The following is a 12658-nucleotide window of genomic DNA, read 5'->3' as shown; positions in this document are numbered from 1 at the left end:
GGTTAATTATATTCAAATCTTAGTTAGTCTGACTGCTGATTAGAAATGGCCCAGATTTCGGTGAATAATCAGTGAGATTGTTTTTGCATGAAGACTGTGTAAACCACCGCCTGCTGATATAAACTGTGCTGATTCAAATGCAGTCACTGTGGCTAACTAATTAGAAATGCTATTTTCAGAAACGCAGCACTGCACAGTTAGTGTCAGTGTTTATTTTTTTGCCTTTCTGGGTGTCTGAGAAAATATTATACACATGGCTGGTTCCATGTGTGGGAGGAAAGGGAGATTTAATCCAATATATCATGTGTTTATGAATAAAAGCCTTTTTTGCAACCTGGAGTTTGTTTTTATGAGTAGTGAGAGAATAGTAAAACCACAGACGGTCATACCATGCTGAAATTTGAAAATAAATGCATAGAATAAATGAAAAGTTTAGATGAAAAAAGTGAAATTATTGTGCAAAACTACTACAATGTAAACCCAAAACCAATTCTAATGGACATTCTGTGCCTGCAGGTTATAGTAATCCCACTTAGATTTGTTGTGATTTGTACTGTATTGTACTACCAGTTACAAAGATCACATTAGGGAGGAATACTGGGTGAATCCAAGCAAGGAGTCAAGCATATCATTTTGTGTCCGCTCACTGACCTCTTTATTAGAGGCACTTTGCTAGTGCTGGGTTGGACACCCCTTTGCCTTTACAGCTGCCTTAACTCTTCATGGCACAACAAGGTGCTGGAAACATTCCTCAGAGATTTTGGTTCATATCAACATGACAGAATCACACAGTTGCTGCAGACTCTTTGGCTGGATACGTGTATATGATGTGGTTGTTTGAGTTACAGTTGTTTTCCTTTCAGATCAAATCAATCAGGCTATTCTCTTCCAACCTCTGACATGTTCATCACTGCTGATTCCCATTTTCTGGCTCTATGGGAAAATCCTTGTAGATCAGCAGTTTCTGAAATACTCAGACAAGCCCGGTCACCGTTCGTCCCCATTCTCATGCTCTGTTTGAACTTCACGAGGTCATCTTGATGGTGTCTAGATGGCTAAATGCACTGAGTCACTGCCGTGTGATTGGGTCATTTGATATCTGAGTTCACAAGCAGTATGACAGGTGTACCTCACATGTTGACCAGTGAGTGTATTCTTAGTATCTTGTACCAGGGACTTGAAACACTATGACTTGTGATGTGGGTGTGTTACATACACTACCAGTCAGCATTTTGGATACACCTTATCATTTAATGGTTTGTCTCTATATTTTTAATACTTTCTACATTGTAGATACAAACTGCAGGCATCAAACATATGAATTATGTAGCAAAGAAAAAAAAAAAGATAAATAACTCTAAATTTGTCCTATATTTTAGATTCCTGAAAGTAGCCACCCTTTGCTTTGTTGACAACACTGCAAACCCTTGGTCTTCTCTCAATGGGCTTCACAATGCCGTCCCCTAAAATGGTTTTCGCTTCACAGGTGTGCCTTGTCAGGGTTCATTTGTGGAATTTCTTGTTGGGACCATCAGTTGTGTTGTGCAGAAGTCAGGGCTGTCAGCTGTGGACCAACCTATTTGACAAATGCAAGAATTCATACTCAGTTCATCATTACTTTAAGAACTGAAGGTCAGTCAGTCTGAAAAATTGCTGAAACTTTGAATGTGCAGTCGCAAAAACAATCAAGCACTACTATGAAACTGGTTACCGCCCCAGGAAATTAAGACCAAGCGTCACCTCTGCTGCTGAGGGTAAATTCATCCTAGTCACCAGCTGCAGATATTAACAGCACCTCAGATTAGAGCCCAGATAAATGACACACAGAGCTCCAGTAGCAGACACATCTCTACATCAACTGTTCAGAGGAGACTGTGCGAATCAGACCTTTATGGTCAAATAGCTGCTAAGAAACCACTACTGAGGAAAAGCAGCAAGCAGAAGAGATTTGTTTGGTCCAAGAAACCTAAGTAATGGGCATTAGACCAGTGGAAATCTGTGCTTTGGTCTGAAGAGTCCAGTCAAGATGGTTTGGGATGAGATGGACTGCAGAGTGAAGGCAAGGGCCAACAAGTGCTCAGCATCTCTGGGAACTCCTGTCGGACTGACTGTTGGAAAACCATTTCAGGTGACGACCTCATGAAGCTCATCGAGAGAATGCCAAGAGTGTGCAAAGCAGTCATCAAAGCAAAGGGTGGCTATTTTAAAGAAGCTAAAACATAAATGTTTTGAGTTATTTCACACTTTTTGACTACTACATAGTTCCTTAATTATTCTTTCATAGTTCTTGATGCCTTCTGTGAGAATCTTGAATGTAAGTAGTCATGAAAATAAAGAAAAACCATTAAATGAGAAGGTTGTTCCACACTTTTGACTGGTAGTATATGTTCTACTTAGTGTGTGACTTTTCTTTGCTGCTCAGAGCCACATGTGTGTGGTGTACAGATGTCGAAAGATGCATTTATGTAGGCGTTAGCCAGACTTAGATATATGCAAATTGCTGAAATGTTTTAGCACAGTGTGCAATTATGTTAAACACAAAGGAAAAAAATGAAGCCAAACAAGTGACAGCCCATCATGACTGCTCATTAGGCAAATGATACATGTACTGCTGAAAATGGCACAGTTTAATAACACAGTAAAACCAAATTGAGGATTTATAAGTAGCTATACCCTATTTGTGTGTGTGTGTGAGTGTGTTTTTCGTAGTTTTGTTTTCCCACAGTCAGTGTTTCTAAGTAATTAGCTGTACAGAGTGCCTCTTTTCCAGTGCATTATTAAATTTAAGTGCTTTTTGCCACTGTGGAGAAAGCCATTTGTATTTTTAAACATTTAGCAAGAAAACATGATCCATACTCTGGATTCCCTTCAAATCCAACAAGTTGAAATAATCACATCAGTTGTTATATTCATATGACGTCATTCACAGTCAAACAATATGTCTGGATGGTTTCTTTTTACAATAAAGTAAATGACACTAAAGAATGAAACAAGTACAAGTAATGCTCAAACACTTCAAATCAGTGATATTACCTTTTAAGACGTGGTTGGTTTACAGTTAGACATATCTGTCAGTAAGCAGACCGTGCTGTTTTCTTATGCCATAATTCACCAGCTATTGCTCGGCAGGACACTTTATCTCTTTGGCTGGCTATTCCAGGAACAATCAGCCACCTGACATCTCCTGGCAGGAGGCGTTCGAGGTTGTAATGACAGAGTGCGACTGAAAAAGAGAAGATTTTCTCATCTTCTGTTGAGAAGAGATGAAATGCAGAACACAGAGTGCCCCGGTCCATTTTCTGACGACGGTGTACAAGTGTGTTTGTAAACTGTGCTTGAAGGAACAGTCCCCAGAGATAGTTGCATAACATGGTGATAGACTGCAAATCCTAGCAGAGGACACATGTTCCAATGGCCAAAGGACAAATGTGACTTCATGGAATTTTGAGGTCCTAGGAGGCCAGCCAGACAGCAATTGCTTCATCTCCTGAGCCTTTTAGTTATATTCTATTAGATTTAAAGCATTTTAGAGAACCCATTATACCATACTCTCAAATGTGATCCCGCTGCTGCTTTGCCAGACTAAGACTGTTGTAGATCATTAGATTAGCAAAATCTTAACTGGAAAAAGCACATCAATGTGAAAACTAAACTTTCTTCCAAACTTTGAATACTTGTCTGGGACTCTTGGTGAAATTCCAACTTCTGTAGAACTGTAAAGTGAATAAAGATGACTTACGCCCCCAGAGGCAACCCCCACCCAAGAGTACTTTAGGAGACTTGGTTGTGACTCAGCAGCCGGCGCTGTCACCTCACAGCATGAGGCCGCAAGTTGAATTTCCTGCCTCTTAACATCTTGGTATTGCTTTTAAGGTCTGCTCTGGTTTCCAACCAGCCATGCAAGTCAGATGGAGTGAAGGCATGATGGTGGCAGTTATTATCGCTCAGCAGAAATAAAATAGGAGTAAGACTGCTAGTGGTAATGTCAAGAGTTACTGTTTTTGTTAACAGATGTGCAAAGTTGCCATACCCCGTCAAATGGTCATTATTAGGTTCATTTCTACATCTCAATTTTTTTCACACTGTGCAGAAAACATGGAAGAGAGGGAGGAATAGAAAAGTTAACTCGTGCATCTCGAGAGAATATAGATTGTTTTGAATCACAGGAAAAGAGTATGTTCGTGCATATATAAGTCTTCTCTTGCGTACTATATATGCCTGCTGTCCCATGAGTGGGTGTATTCTGCAGGTTAATTTGTATAGATTCTGTCAGGTACAGAGTCGGCAGATAATTCCCCATTTGCACCTTTGTATAAATTTTTAACTGAGGTAAAGCGAGGTTAATTCTCTTCATTCTGGCACACTGTGCTGCCTCTTATGTATTATAGATGTATCTTATTATTTGCGCACGTACGCATACATGAGTTGTACAAAGGATCTGTCAGTCAGACTCAAAAGTGTGCTTGCTTCTTCATGGATTTTCCATTTCAGTATTTATACTAGTAAAATACTAACTAACAGATGTCATGAAAACTCTGTTTTCAGCTAATATTGTTTCTGAACTGGAGATCAGAGAACGTATGACGAGATTTTATCACAAATCCTCAAGTGAGGCCAGAGAGGAAACAAAAACAACAGATATGCGACAAATTTTTTTCCACAACAGTTTTCATTTGCCACAAAGTCCACAAGCTCGTTATGTTTTATGGCATTTTCTAACTATATTATTGAGAACAGTAAGCAACGAGCAGCTCATGCTGTTCAAGGTCTTTGCTGGGCCAACATCTAATGTGAAACCTCTTATGAGCAATACAATACAAAACAGTTGGGCACTGGTGTAATGTAAAAGATTACATGAAATTAAAATTGCAACTTTTCCGACTGACCTGTTTATAATCTGTAATGTTAATTCCAGACAGCCAGACCTTATTCATGCATTTAAAAACATGCCCTAGCTTACTGACGTGCAGTAATGCCAAAAGTGTCATAGAGGGGCATGAAAAACTTGGTGAAATGAGCACGTGTTTTGGGATGATGAATTGATGTTGTGTGTGTTTACATTTGTGGTCTGTCTGTGGAGGACAAAGGAGAGTGATGGATGATTCCAGCAGGACATTTGTGGTGGTGGCAGAGATGAGTCAGCCATGGACACAAGCACACATGCACATACACACACCTGCACGCTTTCACCAACAGGCTTTGCAGATGGCCTGAAGTACTCTGGTGACATCCTTGGCTGTTGCTGTTTGGGATTCTTATGCGAAGTGTTTGTCCTTGTGGGTTCATAGTCTGCTGCGTGCTGAGGCGTGTGTGTGCGTGTGTGTGTATTTGCCATTTTGCTGCAGCATCAGGCTGGTTGATTATGTGATAGATCACTATCAAGTCAAGAGACTCCTCAGTAATGCCTCCTGCTGTCACCGGCACACATACATATTCTCTCCTACGACACTATTCTAGCAGAGGAGACTGCACACAGGCACTGTTGGTGGTGAAGTGGGTATTCTGCTGCTTTTCACATAGCTGAGCGGTTAATTTTAGCCGGCTGCAGTAATCACCAGAACTTTAACCCTCAAGTTGTCAGGAAAGGAAAACTTAAGCTGAGGATTTTGTGCCTCAAAGCAGTACTGGACATTCCTGCTGAGAGTGGGATGGGCGTGACGGATTTCTGCAAATAATTCCCATTAATATCACTCTTCCTCACTCGATTTTCTGGGTTAAGATTAAGCCTGAAGCAGCTAGGTTTGCTATGTAGTAAGAAATTACCCTTCTGATATAAGACTCTTTATCATTTCTGCATCAGAACTCGTATAGCACTCTGAGTGGTGGTGTTTTGACTGCTTTTATGATTGCTTGCTTTTACGCTTTAATTTCCATAACCTTTTTACTTTTTTTTAATTTTTTTTAGTTATATCATCTTATCATCCAGTTACTCTCTGCAAAAGCAACGAAACATGCTATTTAAATGCAAATATGTTTTATTGAATTGACATTTTCCATCAGAAAAGGTGTGACCCAAGCTCTACATCAATCAGTGGCTATTTCTCTCTCAAGTATACACAGGTGGGTTATGGGAACAACATACTACATATAATGATATTTTTATGAAACTGTATTGTCTACTGCAGCGGTCCCCAACCTTTTTTGCGCCACGGACCGGTGTATGCCCGACAATATTTTCACGGACCAGCCTTTAAGGTGTCGCGGATAAATACAACAAAATAAAACTAGTTCCGGTACCGAAAAAAATAAAATTTATTCATAACACACGTGAAAAGACCCAGAAAAACCGAGTAAACGATAAAAACGATAACAAAATAACGCTGAAAACCGATTAAAAACCCTGAAAACTATACATTTCACACCTGAGCCTCAACTCTCGCGGCCCGGTACCAAACGACTCACGGACCGGTCCGAGGCCTGGGGGTTGGGGACCGCTGGTCTACTGCATAGAATAATCCTATAAGTTCATGCTGTGGCTTTACCCTACAATCTAAGCAATTACCTAATTGTAATTTTTCTAAGTGTGAGCGCCTCTCAAAGAGCAGACATTTTTGTAGTTTTCAAGTCTGGAGCGTTCAGATGTGTGTTAACGCAATGAATCTTCCAGGTGGTGGACGTCCCTGCAGGTTCACAGTCTACATTTCAGACTCTTAATGTGCTAACTGAGGCTTATAAGGTTAAAGTCCACAACAGTGCAATTAGAAAAAGACTGAACTTGTTCTTGTTTGGAAGCAAGATGGCCAGGAGGAAGCCTCTTCTCTCTACAAATAACGTGGCAGCAAAGTTTAGGTTTGCAAAGCTCCATCTGAAGAAACCACCAGACTTCTGGAACAATTCGATTTGGACAGATGAGACCAAAGTGAAGATGTTGGAACAAAATGTACAGTGTCACGTTTGGAGACAACCAAACACAACATATCAGCACAAACACATACTCATACCAGCTGTAGGCACAGTAATGGGGAAAGGGGGGAATTTGGCTTGTTTTGCAGCCACAGGACCTGAAGGGTGTACTAGGAAGGAAGTTCAGCACAGAGAAAAAAGACTTAAAAGATTAGAACCAAGTATAAAACATTTATAAATTTCTGCAACTAAATACATGCAAATTCCAGTAATAATGCAACACACAGTATGCACTTCTTTAACTTTACAGTGGGGCTTCATTTGATGGGTTTAGTAAGGTAGGGCTGAAAAGGTTACATTTATAAAATGTATTCCTACAGCAGTGAATCAGTATCTCTGCGGTATAAAAACATAACCTACTGTTGACAAGGATATGTATTCAGCACTTGTTACCACAGTGATTTATACAAGAAATAAAAGAAGCAATTTTTGTGACACAGAAAACTGAATTTAAACTTGACATAGTTCACTAACCTATTAATCTTTCTTTGTAGCACACCCTTCTAAGCTTCTCTGTATACTTGGGCAAAAGGATCATAAGCACAGCAGCAAATCTACAACAAAATGGCGAAAAAGAAAAGAATCGCGCTGATGCCGTGGCCCAATCAAAATCAAATGCTTGCAGCAGGACCTGAAGAAAGCTGTGCATAAACGAATGCCTGCAAATCTCAATGATCTGAAGCAACACCATGAAGAAGATTGGGGCAGGTTTCCTCCACAACCATGTGAGAGACTGATAAAGTCACACAGAAAACAATTGCTTTGAGGTATTACTGCTAAAGATGAAACTCTGTTTTCACATGACTGGAGCTAAGCTCTTTTTCACTGACTCTTTCAAGCTAGGCTGTTTAAACTGAATTAGCTCACTTACTGGTTGTAGTCTATGTTTAAGCAAAAGCATCTCCCACTTCATGGCAAGCTGCATATGTAAATATATTGAGTATACTAATGGAATATTTCATGACTCTGGCTATTAATGGGAAATACTCACAGTATTCTTAACAGTTATAGTGCCACAGAAGAGCTAAACAAATGATCTATTTATTTCAAAGGTCAGAACATCACCTCAGGAAATGTTTTCCTTTTTGTTGTTTAAGTGATATGTTAACTGATTCTGGTTTGTAGCTCAACAGAAGTTACATTGAGGGATATCTTTAGTTTCTTTTTCAGGTTTCCACTGGTTAAAAAAATCATGCATGGTTGCATTGCAATATTTCACATATTAAAAGAGATACACTGTATTTTGCCAAGGATTAGTGAACCTTTAAATGTGTATTTTACTGTATACTGGACCTTCTATCAGCGCTATCCATTAAACTCAGGCTGGAGCCTGTCCCAGCAGTCATAGGGTGAGAAGCTGGATACACTTTGGGCCAACACAGAGTGACAGATATCTATTGACATGGACAACTACAGCCAGCCATTATCATCAGTTAACCCAACATGCATGCATGTGTTTGGGCTGTGGGAGGTAGTTTGAGTACCTGAAGGGAACCCATGCAGGCAGGGGTAAAATATGCACGTTGAAAAGCTTACGGTGGCCGGTGGATTTGAACGCCTCTTGCTGTGAAGCGGCATTTCCAATCACCACACCACTGTGCTGCCAAAGATAATATTAAAGTGCTGTTATTCTCATTATTAAAGAAGTTTGTATAATTCATAAGTACCTTGTTTTCATGTTGGATTTAATTGACTTAGACAGAATAGCACAGGAATGTTGCACAGCCGGATTTAATCAAGTGAAAAATTGCTGCAATAGTAACCCACGCAATAAGTTGTGTCAGCCATGTTTAGCTCACTACACTGTCTTACCGTCACACAAACCGTACCTTTAATGAAATGTTGTAATTTATTGGATCCATGTATCCTTATATTTAGTATAAATATAAGCATGGATCCACATAGAACAAATTCTTACTCAAATATGCATCAGAATTTCTTCTTAGCACCACTTTATGCAATAATTATTGTCTACTAGTATTAAAACACATTTTCTTACCTATTTATGTAAGAAGAAACATGGCTATCAGGTAGAAATTGTACAGGAGTGAGTGGATATTATTTTTTGTCAGACTCAGTGTAATGTGCGTTCTTTCTCATCATGGATCAAATGGCACAGCAGGGCTGCAGTGATGGAACATGTGGATGTCCTCAAGTGAAAAGAGGAGAGAGACCAGATGGGACCAAATAACCTGGCACACTTGATCTGTCTCATTTCACGGGTTGTCATCTTCAAGAACGTGACAAACGCAGGCAGAGACAGGACCAGGAAAGCTGGTTTGTAGCTGCGTACGGTGGGAAGGATTTCTTCACATTTGATGCAGATGTTTACTTGGACTCGAGGATGACCTGGTTAGATTTAGGTCGTTAAAAGTCGAGCTCTCACTGATGTTACAAAACACTATTTTTGGACACGACTTGAGAATTATAAAGCAACCGATTCCAAAGGTTCTCAAAGTATCTAAAATGATGAATTAATGACAAAAGGTGAAAGGTCAACTTCACTGTGACATCATAAAGTTCTGAAATTATTATTTTTTTGTCTTTTCTGTTAGGCTACACCATAATTCAGTTCAGTTTATCCACATGTGCTGGTGCTTCTAGGCCTTTTGTGAAGAAGCCCCAGAGAGCATTATATAGAAAAAAAACTGCAGCAGACAGAGTAAGCAGAACTGTCAGTCTATTTTTCTATTTGAAAAGAGCTACTTCATTCGTTGTCTACTGCTTTGTTGAAGATGTGTGTGTGAAAAGGATTCAAAATTTCAGCAGCCTCCTTTTTTTTTTTTTTTTTTTTAAAGCTTTTTTGGCTTTTGTGTTCCTCTAATTCAGCTTTACTGGCTGAACAGAAATACACTTAATAACTGTCACAGGCAGCAGAGAACGAGAGCTAAGCGCTGGATACTGGAAGATAATTTCACAAGTTTATAATTCAAAGAACACACAGGAAAACTTGTAGCTAGGGATGTTCCAGCGACTGGGCAGGCAGATCTTCAGAGATGACCCAAAGTTTAGTCCACAGAATAAGATGTGCTGTAGGAGGAGGGACAGCAGCTTCAGTCACAGAAATGTGCACAATGGACAAATGGTGGCCTGATGATACATCACCAGAGATCGTGCAACAAACTGGCACGACTGAAGGATTTCCACAGCCTTAAGAACACGTGGAGAAACCTGAGTGATTAATCACAGGTGAGCCAATTGAAGATCTGCTGTCAGGTGTGTCTGATAAAGGCGAAGACAGGATGCGCCAACGAACCACATCAGAGACAGATAAACAACGAGCCAGAGAGAGAGCAAGGGCGGCAGGGCCACCCAGGAGGACAGAGGGACCTTGACAATAACTTTTAATATAAATTTCTTCAGTGTTAACCTTCTGATATCAGTCAGCATGCTTTATACAGTTTGTCAAAAAGCCCCTTAAGAGCTGCCAAAACACATCAGGTCCTGAGGACTGAGGTGTGGAATGAAGGTCAAAGTCTGCGTGGACTGAGTGGATGAAACGCTTCAGTGGCAGGTACTGAATACCACACTCACATCTTCTAATATTTATTGGTGCATCAGGATCATGGGCGGATATGAACACATCAGAAGGGCTCACTGACCTTTTAGCAAAAATTATTTTAAGTTGGTGAGTCTTATAAGTCTTATTGCCAAAAAAAAGACAAAAAATGGTGATGAAGTGATAATCAGTGACAATTTTAAAAAAATAATAATTATCACTAAATCAAAGCCTAACATCCCAAATTTATTTATGATCATGATCGCACACACACACACACACACACACACACACACACACACACACACACACACGGCACAATCACTTTCTTGCTGATACAGTGTATTAGGATATGTTCCCTTCCCTCACCGTGGCATATATGGAAAATGTTCTGTACATTCACTATCTGAAAAATAGCTATGTGCACCCAGAATAAATGGGCTGTCACCATACCAGCTTGGATACTGTCATCTTCGCAGCATAGTGCAAGGCTGAGAAATACGGGTGGGAACTAAATCAATCCATATTGCATGTTTTTTCCATACTTACTTTTGTATAGTCTTGGCTGCAACTTTTCGAAAGCATAAAATTAGTATTACAGATGGTAAGGATGAACTCTGTGAACTACAAAGATTTATTGAAATGAGTACGTGAGGTAAGGCTCGCATTAGGAATGCTGACGTCAAAAAAATATTATACAGAACTTATAAGAAAGTGAATCTCTATGTGATAGTGCAGTGGTTTATCTCTGAAGGCAGCTATGGTGTAGGCCCGAAGGCTCTGGGGGAAATCAGTGCATGCAAAGTCTGTGTCACAAAGTCATTGTCAGAAGTATTCCTCCTCCTATCTCTGACGTGCCCGTTCCCTCTGCCTCTCTCCTGCTTCAATCACACTAATCATTTTCCTTGTTAATTGCTTCTTTACCCCACAGTGTTGTCACGCCTGTGTGACAGCTCATTTTTTCCTGTGCTGTACCTGCTCCAATGTGCTCGTCCATATCTCGGTGTTTTTGTTCAAATGTAACAGTACAAAACGGTGGCTCATATAGCCAGTGTGCTTGGAAACTGATAGACAGTCCAGCACGCACTTATAGTTCATGTGCACTTAACTTGGACAGATGACACGCTATCAGTGAAACACTGGTAACTTTCATGTCATCACCGTATTGAGTAACAACATCTAGGGTGAAGACAAAGTCACTGCTAAGTGTTAGAGCTTGCTAAAAGTCATGTTAATGAGTAATGGGTTTACATTCCGGCTCCTTTAAAATTTGCATAAGACCTGGGACTCATTACAGCAATTAAGAAACATAGGGTATGTAATTTACTGTAATTATCATGTAGACTCACAGATATCTTTGCTAGGTATAAATGTTTAACTGCTTGTTAATGCAAATATCAATCACGTACCTAAATGCACTGAGTTGCTGCCATGTTGACATGGTCAAGACGAGCTTGTGAAGTTCAAATCGAGCACCAGAATGGAGAAAGAAGGGGATTTAAGAGAATTTGAACGTGGAGGTTTGTGCCAGATGGGCTAGTTTGCTGGGATTTTCACAAACAACCATTTCCGAGTTTTATAGAGAGTAGTCCAAAAAGACAAAATATCCAGTGAGCAGCAATCCTCTGGTGAAGAGAAGCCAGTAGGAAGGCAACAGTCGCTTAACTAAGTAACTCAAGTAACCACTCATTACTACCAAGGTATGGACAAGAGCATCTCTGGACATACAACATACCTGAACATTGAAGCAGATGGGCTACGGGTGCCGCTCCTGTTAGCCAAGAACAGGAAACTGAGGCTACAATTCTCATGGGTTAACCAAAACTGGACAACAAAAGACATGTTCCCTGCTCTTATGAGCCTCGACTTTTGCTGTAACATTCTGATGCTTCGGTCAGCATGAAAACATGGATCCATCCTGCTTTGTGTCAGTGATTCAGGCCCTGCTGATGTAAGGGTGACTTAAAATCCCTCAGTGCCAGCTGAGCATTGTTTAAACACCACAGCCTACCTGAGTGTTGTTCCCAACAAATGTCCATTCCCACAGTGTATCCATCTGCTTCAATGTTGTGTTTCCAGCAGGATAACACACCACGTCGCAAAACTCAAATCATCTCAAACTGGTTTCTTGAACATGAGAGTGAGTTCATTGTACTCCAATGGCCTCCATAGTCACCATATCTCAATCCACCAGAGCACCTTTAGGATGTGGTGGATCGGGATAAGCAGCCAACAAATCCGCAGCTACTGTGTGAT

The sequence above is a fragment of the Copadichromis virginalis genome, linkage group LG22 (assembly GCF_057382275.1).
Source record: "Copadichromis virginalis isolate Kocher_CV1m ecotype Utaka linkage group LG22, C_Virginalis_male_GT1.1, whole genome shotgun sequence".
In the NCBI taxonomy this organism is placed as follows: domain Eukaryota; kingdom Metazoa; phylum Chordata; class Actinopteri; order Cichliformes; family Cichlidae; genus Copadichromis; species Copadichromis virginalis.
This window is presented reverse-complemented; position numbering follows the sequence as displayed.